The following is a 10,021-nucleotide window of genomic DNA, read 5'->3' as shown; positions in this document are numbered from 1 at the left end:
TAGGTCATACCTGAATGGCCTAGTGGTTTTCTCTACTTTCTTCCATTTAAGTCTGAATTTTGCAATAAGTCATTCATGATCTGAGTGACAGTCAGTTCCTGGTCTTGTTTTTCCTGACTATATAGAGTCTGCAAAGAATGTAATCAATCTGATTTTGTTATTGACCATCTGGTGATGTCCATGTGTAGAGTCATCTCTTGTGTTGTTGGAAGAGGGTGTTCTTAATGGTGTGTAGTATATAATATTGTAGTTTTAATTTGTATTTTCCTTATGACTAACAAAATTGAATATATTTTCATGTACTTTTCTGATACCTGTTAAATAGCTAATAAATAGCTATTTTGTCTTCTGCCCATTTTCTAATTGGATCATTCACTTTCTCCCTAGAGACCTCTTTACATATTCTAGGTATAATTCTTATCTTAAATATATGACTTGGAATATTTTTTCTCAGTTGAAGCTTAATTTTTACCCTCATTACAGAATTTTTTACAGAGAAGAGTTAGTTTTAAATGAGATCTAATTTTTAGATGATGTCCAACTTATCAGTTTTTCCTTTTTTTTTTTTTTTGAATTGTGCTTGTGGTAACAAGTCTAACAACTTGCCACATAGCCCTAGCTCCCCAAGAATTCTTTATGTATTTTTCTAAAAATGCTACAGTGTTAGTGTTGTATGTAAGTTGATAATCCATTTTGACTTAAGTTTTGCATTACAGTATGATTTTTTTTCTGCTTTTTTTTTTTTTGGCTTGTAAATATCCAATTGCTTCATCACTGAAAAAATAGTTTGTCTGTTGAATTTATTTTTCATTTCTTTGGTCTCAGGCACTTATTTGTGGGTCTGTGTCTCAGTTCTCTTTTCTGCTTCACTGATTTATGGGACTCTCCTCCACCAACACCCTGCTATATTCAGTCACTAGCTAATAAGTCCTAATACCAGACAAAGTGATTCCTTACACTTCATTCCCACTTATCAAAACTTATTTTTTTTAGATTTTTCTAGGCCTTGTATCATCCCATATAAATTTGAGGATAAGCTTGTCTAGGCTGTAAAATAATTTGCTGGGGTTTTATACAACTTACATTAAAGTACTGGGCTAATTTGAAGAAAATTGACATCTTCTGATGTTGAATCTTCACCACAAATATAGTGTGTCTTTACATGTACTTAGGTCCTGATTTCTTTGATCAGGATTTTATTACTTTCAATATACAAATTCAGGAGATATTTTGTTAGCTTTATATCTAAGTGTTTCATTATCCTGAAAGCAGCTAAGCAATTTTGTTTTTCTTTTTTTCTTTAAGAATCAATATTGTTAAGGTGAACATACAACCCAAGGCAACTCACAAAGTTGATGAAACCCCTATCAAATTACCAGTGGTAATTTTTCAAAGAATAGAGGAAAAAAATATTTAAGTTTGTATGGAAACACAAAAGCCATTGAATAGCCATAGCAATCTTGAGAAAGAAAAACAGAGCTAAGGAATCAGGCTCCCTGACTTCAGACTATACTACAAATCTACAGTCATCAAAACAGAATGGTACTGGCATAAACATAGACAAAGATCAATGCAACAGAATAGAAACCTCAGAGGCCCACTCATTTATGGTCTGTTAATCTATGAGAAAGGAGGCAAGAATATGCAGTGAAGAAAAGACAATATCTTCAAAAAATGGTGTTTGGAAAACTGGACAGGATGGACTTCCTTGATAGCTCAGTTGTTAAAGAATCCACCTGCAATGCAGGAGACCCTGGTTTGATTCCTGGGTCAGGAAGATCCGCTGCAGAAGGGATGGTCTACCCACTCCCGTTTTCTTGGTCCCTTGTGGCGCAGCTGGTAAAGAATCTGCCTGCAACGTGGGAGACCTGGGTTCGATCCCTGGGTTGGGAAGAGCCCCTGGAGAAGGGAAAGGCTACCGATTCCAGTATTCTGACTAGAGAATTCCATGGACTGTATAGTCCATTGGGTTGCAAAGAGTCAGACATGACTGAGCGACTTTCGCTTTCACATGTAAAAGAATGAAATTAGAGCATTATCTAACATCATATACAAAAATAAACTGAAAATGAATTAAAGACCTATGTAAGATCAGACATTGTAAAACTCCTAGAGGAAAACATCGGCAGAAGACCTCTGGCATAAATTGCAGTGATTTTTTTTTTAATCCATCTCCTAGAGTCATGGAAATAAATACAAAAATAAACAAATTGTACCTGATTAGGCTTAAAAGCTTTTTCACAGCAAAGGAAACCACAAAGAAAATGAAAAGACAACCTACAGAATTGGAGAAAATATTTGCAAGTAATTTGACCTAATGGGATTAATTTCTAAAATATACAAACAACTCATATAGCTCAATATCAATATCAAAAAATGGGCATAAGATCTAAATAGGTATTTCTCCAAAGAAGACATAGAGATGGCTAACATGTATATGAAAGAAGGCCCAGTTTTGCTAATTATTAGAGAAATGCAAATAAAAACTAGTCAGAATGGACATCATTAAAAAGTCTATAAGTAATAAGGGCTAGAGAGGGTGTGGAGAAAAAAGAACCCTCCTACACTGTTGGCAGGAATGCAAATTGGTACAGCTACTGTGGAGAACAGTATGGAAAGTGAAAAGTGGAAGTGAAAAGTCACTCAGTGCTGTCCGACTCTTTACAACCCCATGGACAATATAGTCCATGGAATTCTCTAGGCCAGAATATTGGACTGGGTTGTCATGCCCTTCTCCAGGAGATCTTCCCAACCCAGGGATCGAACCCAGGTCTCCTGCATTGCAGGTGGATTCTTTACCAGCTGAGCCAGAAGGGAAGTCCACAAGGGAATGGTATGGAGTTTCCTTAAAAACTATAAGTAGAGTTACCATATGATCCAATAGTCATATATATGTATGTAGATATGTGGATATGTATATGCATACATACATATATATGTATATACATATACCTGTATAGATATACTTTTTCAGATTATTTTCCATTATAGGTTCAGGATATTGAATATAGTTCAATGCGCCATACAGTAGGTCCCTGTGGTTACCAATTTTAATATAGTACTATGTATATGTTATCCCAAACTTAATTTATCTCCCTCCCACATTGCTATTCCCTTTGGCAGCTATAAGTTCCATTTATGTGTATGATTTTTAATCAAGTTCAGGAAGTGTACTGGTTTGCTAGGGCTACTAGAGTAAAGTACCACAAACTGGGTGCTTTAAACCACAGTAATTTATTTCCTTACAGTTCTGGAGACTAGAGATCCGAGACCAAAGTGGTATTACAGTTGCTTTCTTCTGAGGCCTCTCTCCTTAACTTGTAGATGGCTCTCTTCTCCTTGTTTCCATATGGCCTCTTCTCTGTGTGTATTTGTGTCCTAATCTGTTTTTGTAAAGTCACCAGTTATATTGGATTAGGGCCCACTCCAATGACTTCATTTAACCTTAATTATCAAGTAGGCCTTAGGAAGCATCACTACAGACAAAGATAGTGGAGGTGATGGAATTCCAATTGAGCTATTTCAAACCCTAAAAGATGATGCTGTGGAAGTGCTGCACTCAATATACCAGCAAATTTGGAAAACTCAGCAGTGGCCACAGGACTGCTGCTGCTGCTAAGTCGCTTCAGTCATGTCCGACTCTGTGCGACCCCATAGATGGCAGCCCACTAGGCTCCTTTGTCCCTGGGATTCTCCAGGCAAGAATACTGGAGTGGGTTGCCATTTCCTTCTCCAGTGCATGAAAGTGAAAAGTGAAAGTGAAGTCGCTCAGTCGTACCCGACTCTTAGCAACCCCATGGACTGCAGCCTACCAGGCTCTTCCATCCATGGAATTTTCCAGGCAAGAATACTGGAGTGGGTTGCCATTGCCTTCTCCTGGCCACAGGACTGGAAAAGGTCAGTTTTCATTCCAATCCCAAAGAAAGGCAATGCCAAAGAATTCTCAAACAACCACAGAATTGCACTCATCTTACACGCGAGTAAAGTAATGCTCAAAATTCTCCAAGCCAGGCTTCTTTACTACATGAACCATGAACTTCCAGATGATCAAGCTGGTTTTAGAAAAGGCAGAGGAACCAGAGATCAAATTGCCAACATCGTTGGATCATCGAAAAAGCAAGAAAGTTCCAGGAAAGCATCTATTTCTGCTTTATTGACTATGCCAAAGCCTTTGACTGTGTGGATCACAACAAACTGGAAAACTCTTCAAGAAATGGGAATACCAGACTACCTGACCTGCCTCCAGAGAAATCTCTATGTACGTCAGGAAGCAACAGTTAGAACTGGACTCGGAACAACAGACTGGTTCCTAATAGGAAAGGAATATGTCAAGGCTGTATATTGTCACCATACTTACTTAACTTATATGCCAAATACATCATGAGAAATGCCAGGCTAGATGAAGCACAAGCTGGACTCAAGATTGCTGAGAGAAATATCAATAACCTCAGATATGCAGATGACACAACCCTTATGGCAGAAAGTGACAAGAAACTACAAAGCCTCTTGATGAAAGTGAAAGAGTAGAGTGAAAAAGTTGGTTTAAAGCTCAACACTCAGAAAACTAAGATCATGGCATCTGGTCACATCACTTCAAATAAATGGGGAAACAATGAAAACAGTGACAGACTTTATTTTGGGGGGCTTCAAAATCCCTGCAGATGTTGACTGCAGCCATGAAATTAAGACACTTGCTCCTTGGAAGGAAAGTTATGACCAACCTAGAGAGCATATTAAAAAGCAGAGACATTACTTTGCCAACAAAGGTCCATTTAGTCAAGGCTATGGTTTTTCCAGTGGTCATGTATTGATGTGAGAGTTGGACTATAAAGAAAGCTGAGCGTGGAGGAATTGATGCTTTTGAACTGTGGTGTTGGAGAAGACTCTTGAGAGTTCCTTGGACACAACAAGTCCAACAAGTCTATCCTAAAGGAAATCAGTCCTGAATATTCATTAGAAGGACTGATCCTGAAGCTGAAACTCCAATACTTTGGCCACCTGATGTCAAGAACTGACTCATTTGAAAAGACCCTGATGCTGGGAAAGATTGAAGGTGGGAGTGTGAAGGGGATGACAGAGGATGAGATGGTTGGATGGCATCCCTGACTCAATGGACTTGAGTTTGAGTAAACTTCAAGTTTTGGTGATAGACAGGTAGGCCTCGCGTGCTACAGTCCATGGAGTCACAAAGAACTGGACAAGCCTGAGCGACTGAACTGAAGTGAAAAGATCACTTCAAAGACCCTATCGCCAAATAGTTATTAGAGATACTTAAGTTAGGATTTCAACATAACAATTTGAATGGTTGGTAGAGAGACACAAAAATCCCATAACAGGAAATTTCTGTCTATTTCTTGTTTGCTATGAGTTTTTATCACAAACAGATTAATGTTGAGTTTTGTCAAGTCTTTTCTGTATCCATTGATAGAACTGCATAAAAATTTTTTGAGAAGTTGGTGTGGTGGATTAAATGAATTACTTCAATGAATTATTTTTTTAATATTGAGCCAACCTTGCATACCTGGAACAAATCCACTTTGGTCTTAGCATATAATTATTTTCATACATTGCTAGGTTCAGTTTGCTAATACTTTATTGAGATTTTTACACCTAGCTTAATGAGAGATATCAGTCTATATTTTTATTTTTTTCTTGTCTACTTTGGGTATCAAGATAAGAGTATACCCACAATGAATTGGAAAGTGTTCTCTATCTTCTCTTTACTAGAATTTGTTGCATAAAATTGTGTTAATTATTTAATAGGATTCTCTAGTGAAATCATCTAGGCCTGAAGATTTCTTTGGGGGGAATTTTTAAATTAAATATTTAATTTCATAAGTGGTTTTGGGACTATTCAGATTTTCTATTTTATCTTTTTGAGTTTTAATAGTTTGACATCCTGAGACCATTTTTTTCTAAATTGTATAGTTTATGAATATAAAGTTATTGACAGTAATATTTTACTATCCTTTTGATGCTGGCAGGGCCTAAAATGAATATTCCTGGCTTTATTTCTAATATTGGTAATTTCAGTCTTTTCTCTTTTTACCTATGTCTGTTTTCTGAGGCTTTTCATTTTGTTGATTTTTTAAAATACATCTGCTTTTAGAGTCATTGATTTTTTTATTGTTTCCTCTTAAAAATTGAAAATTTTATTGATTTTGCCTTAATCTCTAATATTTCCTTTCTTTGGCTTGCTCTGTGTTTCAGTTCAGTTCAGTTCAGTCGCTCAGTCGTGTCTGACTCTTTGCGACCCCATGAACCGCAGCACGCCAGGCCTCCCTGTCCATCACCAACTCCCAGAGTCCACCCAAACACATGTCCATTGAGTGGGTGATGCCATCCAACCATCTCATCCTCTGTCATCCCCTTCTCCTCCTGCCCTCAGTCTTTCCCAGCATCAGGGTCTTTTCCAATGAATCAGCTCTTCGCATCAGGTGGTCCAGAGTGTTGGAGTTTCAGCTTCAACATCAGTCCTTTCAAAGAACACCCAGGACTGATCTCCTTTAGGATGGACTGGTTGGGTTTCCTTGCAGTCCAAGGGACTCTCAAGAGTCTTCTCCAATACCACAGTTTAAAAGCATCAATTCTTCGGTACTCAGCTTTCTTTATAGTCCAACTCTCACATCCATACATGACCACTGGAAAAACCATAGCCTTCACTAGACGGACCTTTGTTGGCAAAGTAATGTCTCTGCTTTTTAATATGCTTTGTGTTTATTTTCTGTTCAAACTTTTTGTTTTTCCTGAAGGGAGAATATAGGTCTTTGATTTGAGACATTTCCTTTTTTCTAATGTAAGAATTTGGTGCTGTAAATTTCCCTCTAAGCATGGTTAGTTGAATTATGCATATTTTGATATCTCACATTTTCATTATTCATTTCTACATGTTTTTTTTAAAACTTTCTTTTGACCCTTTCCCTTAGACCTGTGAATTAATTAGAAGTGTGTTCATTGTCACGATTTTGGAGATTTCCTCTTGTCCTTTAGTTATTGATTTTCTATTTTGATTCCATTGTAGTCAGAGAACATAATCTATTAGCATACTTTTAATTCTTAGGTTTTTTAAGATTTATTTTATCGCCCATGCTATGGTCTATCTTGGTAAATATTTTCTTGAACCCCAGTTTAATAGTTAGGACAGCTTTTTGTTAACTTTAGCCAAAGTAACTAGAAATATGTTTTTTATGTAACATAATAAGACACCAAAAAAGAGACTCTTATCCTTTGTGCAAAGAATTTTATATAATAAGTATGTAGCTTGTTCATTCATAAATTAATAAAATTAGTGGTGTAAGTGTGTTATTTGTATGTGTGCATATATTGAGGAGCTATTGAATAAGAAAGGGCTACTTACATATAGAAGATGATAGGCAAACTTGCAATGATATTACCTAACAAATTCTTCTAACTAAGTTATCAGTAAAATCCTTGGCTATAAATGACAAGAGATAAGTGAAAGATAAAATAACTTTGGTTATAATCTGAGTCTCTCATCTTTTTTTCCTCTGAAATTTTATGTATGTATTAGTACCAGGTATTAGTTTTAGACAGTCATCGCTTCTAGGCTGCATCTTTTACAAATTCTGTGTTTTATATTTGTTTTTTATTTCAATTTTATTTCAATTTTAAATGTCCGATTTATTCTACAGATTATCAATTACATCTTCACAAACCTGAAAACAGAGAAGGTAATTTATATTGGTGATTATGGTGATCATGTAGAAGTCCCCAGAGCCACATCAGTTCATCTTGATTTATTACAGAGACAAAAAATATGGCTGAATGGTATAGAATCATATCAGCACCAGGAGCAACATGTCCTATTCAGTTATAACCAGGAACTGAGTGTGTATCTGTGTGTGCATATGCCACCATCTTCATAGCTTAAAAACTTTGTTTAAAGTAGTGATACGTATCTGCCCAACAATCCTTCATCCCCCTCTTCCCTTCAGTGAGTATTTGTGGACTTTCTAGGTTCTACAGAACACTTTCCATGGAATGATCTGAGACTATGCTACCCTATATTTGCCTTTTGGTGTTCAGTCAGCAGATAACCTATATATTTGACATGCTCAATAAATACTTGATAATTATGGTGTGTGTTCAAAGTCACTTCAGTCATATCTGGCTCTTTGCAACCCTATGAACTGTAGGCCACCAGGCTCCTCTGTTCATGGGATGCTCCAGGCAACGGTACTGGAGTGGGTTCTCATACCCTCCTCCACAGGATTGTCCGGACCCAGGGATTGAACTCTTAGCTCCAGCATCTACCTGCATTGGCAGGTGGGTTCTTTACCAATAGCACCACCTGGAAAGCCCTGATAATTATAGTAGTTGAAGTTTTATATCTATACCTATATTTGTATCTATATCTATATCAGGCTCAGAGTGGGAGACTTGTGTGGTGACATTTGAAAGGGGAAGAAATCTAGTTCTTATTTTTAAAATCTTTTTGCATCTAGGGTTGATTTCCAAGAACACTGTGGCTTAGGTCAAAACCACTTTGGCTATGGAAGTTCGAAATAAAATTAGCTTGTCTCTAATACTTCTTATGGGCTTCCCTGGTGGCTCAGCAGTAAACAATCTGCCTGCAATGCAGGAGATGCAGGTTCTATTCCTGGGTCAGGAAGATCCCCTAGGGAAAGAAATGACAACCACCTAGCCCAGTATTCTTGCCTGGAAAATCCCCTGGACAGAGGAACCTGATGGGCTACAGTCCATGGCATTGCAAAAGAGTTGGATGTGACTGAGCAACCATACTCACAGAAAACTAGTCAATCTAATCACACTAGGACCACAGCTGTGTCTAATCAATGAAACTAGGCCATGCCCATGGGGCAAACCAAGACAGGCGGGTCATGGTGGAGAGATCTGACAGAATGTGGTCCACTGGAGAAGGGAATGGCAAACCACTTCAGTATTCTTGCCTTGAGAGCCCCGTGAACAGTATGAAAAGGCAAAATGATAGGACACTGAAAAAGGAACTCCCCAGGTCAGTAGGTGCCCAATATGCTACTGGAGATCAGTAGAGAAATAAATCCAGAAAGAATGAAGGGATGGAGCCAAAGAAAAGAGAATATCCAGCTGTGGATGTGACTGGTGACAGAAGCAAGGTCCGATGCTGTAAAGAGCAATATTGCATAGGAACCTGGAATGTAAGGTCCATGAATCAAGGCAAATTGGAAGTGATCAAACAAGAGATGGCAAGAGTGAATGTTGACATTCTAGGAATCAGCAAACTCAAATGGACTGGAATGGGTGAATTTAACTCAGATGAACATTATATCTACTACTGTGGGCAGGAATCCCTTAGAAGAAATGGAGTAGCCATCATGTCAACAAAAGAGTCCGAAATGCAGAACTTGGATGCAATCTCAAAAATGATAGAATGATCTCTGTTCATTTCCAAGGCAAACCATTCAATATCACAGTAATCCAAGTCTATGCCCCAACCAGTAACGCTGAAGAAGCTGAAGTTGAACGGTTCTATAAAGACCTACAAGACCTTTTAGAACTAACACCCAAAAAAGATGTCCTTTTCCTTTTGGGGACTGGAATGCAAAAGTAGGAAGTCAAGAAACACCTGGAGTAACAGGGAAATTTGGCCTTGGAATACAGAATGAAGCAGGGCAAAGACTAATAGAGTTTTGCTGAGAAAATGCACTGGTCATAGCAAACACCCTCTTCCAACAACACAAGAGAAGACTCTACACATGGACATCACCAGATGGTCAACACCAAAATCAGATTGATTATATTCTTTGCAGCCAAAGATGGAGAAGCTCTATACAGTCAAAAAAACAAGACCGGGAGCTGACTGTGGCTCAGATCATGAACCCCTTATTGCCAAATTCAGACTTAAATTGAAGAAAGTAGGGGAAATCACTAGACCATTCAGGTAAGACCTAAATCAAATCCCTTATGATTATACAGTGGAAGTGAGAAATAGATTTAAGGGCCTGGATCTGATAGATAGAGTGCCTGATGAACTATGGAATGAGGTTTGTGACATTGTACA

The sequence above is a fragment of the Bison bison genome, unplaced genomic scaffold (assembly GCF_000754665.1).
Source record: "Bison bison bison isolate TAMUID 2011002044 unplaced genomic scaffold, Bison_UMD1.0 scf7180017864517, whole genome shotgun sequence".
Classification (NCBI taxonomy): domain Eukaryota; kingdom Metazoa; phylum Chordata; class Mammalia; order Artiodactyla; family Bovidae; genus Bison; species Bison bison.
This window is presented reverse-complemented; position numbering follows the sequence as displayed.